This window comes from Schistocerca piceifrons, chromosome 3 (assembly GCF_021461385.2).
Source record: "Schistocerca piceifrons isolate TAMUIC-IGC-003096 chromosome 3, iqSchPice1.1, whole genome shotgun sequence".
Taxonomy (NCBI): domain Eukaryota; kingdom Metazoa; phylum Arthropoda; class Insecta; order Orthoptera; family Acrididae; genus Schistocerca; species Schistocerca piceifrons.
This window is the reverse complement of record NC_060140.1, coordinates 32,789,189-32,791,784: the sequence shown is the minus strand read 5'-3', so window position 1 is coordinate 32,791,784 and position 2,596 is coordinate 32,789,189.

The window sequence follows — 2,596 nt, the reverse complement described above, 5'->3', positions numbered from 1 at the left end:
TCTTTTTCATTGTCGCGGTTGAGCTTTCTTTCAAGTCGCTCGATTTTCTCATTAATAGTGTTCCTATAGCGCTTATTATCTCAATTTATTTTATCTTCGTTTTCTTTAAAATTTATTAATGACTGATATTCTGCTGTTTCTGAAAATTGTACTGGCATTATGTCGTCTGAATCTCTTCCTGCACTGGTTAACAAATTTGCCGTTTGCGTTGTGAGGTTTATATTTTTTTATTTTTTACTTTTTCTTTAATTGTGCTTAACTTTTATTTTTGTTCTTCAGAAGTTAGTGTCAAAGGTTCCACTTGTTCACTAATTTCTTTTACCGTTCTGTTAAGATGTTCGTTATGTTCTTTTATCTGTGTGGCTATCGCAATCGGAACTATGATGTAGATTTTAGTTAACAATTCGTTCTTGTTTTTACGCTGATTTGTTTTCACGTTTTCGTGTTCTGTTACAAGGTCACGTATTCTAGTTGCAGAATTGTTCATTGTTGGTTGAAGGTCATTTTTAACTTTTTCCCTAATCTCACCTGATAAATTTTATATTTTCAATTTCACTTCTTCCTGTGATTTTCTGTTCTCTTCCTGAGATTTCCTACTCTCATCTTGTGTTTTTCTGTTCCCTTCCTGTGTTTCGTCGATTTTCTTACTCATTTCATCTTGTATTTCTTTAAGCATCTGGCGAATTTATTCTAGGAAATTTGTCGTATTCGCGCAGTGTCGTTCTGTATAACTGTTCACTGAAGGTAACGTGTGTGGTTATTCCTTCAAAAGACATAGACGGAAAACGTGATTCTGATCTGTCTGTTACTATTGTTGTAAACTTTCTCATGACTGTGGCGAGTTTGTAAGCTTCCGCTAGACTGTGGCGACTCATCCCAACCAACACAACTACAAAATTTACGTGTTCATTATTTATCGTTTGTTCTGTTTCATTATTACTCGCTAAACTAGTTGATAATACCGGATCCGCGCAATTTCCTGCTACCTCATGTAAACTAATGGTATTGGTACGCTACTGGTATTGGTTATTTTTCAGCACCCTCTGTTGTATTGTGCTACGACGAACTTTCATGTTGATTTCTGTTGTACCAAACATGACCTACATAGATAAACTGAAGAATAAGATAGTAGTGCTAGCGAAGGCGGAAAAGTCAACACACGTACTGCAGTTAATGTATACAGATCGTTGAATTTCGGAATACAGCTCATATACAGGGTGTTACAAAAGGGTACGGCCAAACTTTCAGGAAACATTCCTCGCACACAAATAAAGAAAAGATGTTATGTGGAGATGTGTCCGGAAACGCTTAATTTCCATGTTAGAGCTCATTTTAGTTTCGTCAGTATGTACTGTACTTCATCGATTCACCGCCAGTGGGCCCAATTGAAGGAAGGTAATGTTGACTTCGGTGCTTGTGTTGACATGCGACTCATTGCTCTACAGATTTCCAGAACGAAGGTGTCCCGACAGGAAGACGTTCGAAGCAATTGATCGGCGTCTTAGGGAGCACGGAACATTCCAGCCTATGACTCGCGACTGGGGAAGACCTAGAACGACGAGGACACCTGCAATGGACGAGGCAGTTGACGATAACCCTAACGTCAGCATCAGAGAAGTTGCTGCTGTACAAGGTAACGTTGACCACGTCACTGTATGGAGAGTGCTGTTGGAGAACCAGTTGTTTCCGTACCATGTACAGCGTGTGCAGGCACTATCAGCAGCTGATTGGCCTCCACGGGTACACTACTGCGAATGGTTCATCCAACAATGTGTCAATGCTCATTTCAGTGTAAATGTTCTCTTTACGGATGAGGCTTCATTCCAACGTGATCAAATTGTAAATTTTCACAATCAACATGTGTGGGCTGACGAGAATCCGCACGCAATTGTGCAATCACGTCATCAACACAGATTTTCTGTGAACGTTTGGGCAGGCATTATTGATGATGTCTGGATTGATCCCCATGTTCTTCCACCTACGCTCAATGGAGCACGTTATCATGATTTCATACGGGATACTCTACCTGTGCCTTTACAAGTACGACACAACATGTGGTTCATGCACGATGGAGCTCCTGCACATTTCAGTCGAAGTGTTTGTACGCTTCTCAACAACAGATTCGGTGACCTATGAATTGGTAGAGGCGGACCAATTCCATGGTCTGCACGCTCTCCTGACCTCATCCCTCTTGACTTTCATTTATGGGGCATTTGAAAGCTCTTGTCTACGCAACCCCGGTACCAAATGTAGAGACTCTTCGTGCTCGTACTGTGGACGGCTGTGATACAATACGCCATTCTCCAGGGCTGCATCAGCGCATCAGGGATTCTATGCGACGGAGGGTGGATGCATGTATCCTCGCTAACGGAGGACATTTTGAACATTTCCTGTAACAAAGTGTTTGAAATCACGCTGGTACGTTCTGTTGTTGTGTGTTTCCATTCCATGATTAATGTGATTTGAAGAGAAGTAATAAAATGGGGTCTAACATGGAAAGTAGGCGTTTTCGGACATATGTCCACATAAGATATTTTCTTTCTTTGTGTGTGAGGAATGTTTCCTGAAAGTTCGGCCGTACCTTTTTGTAACACCC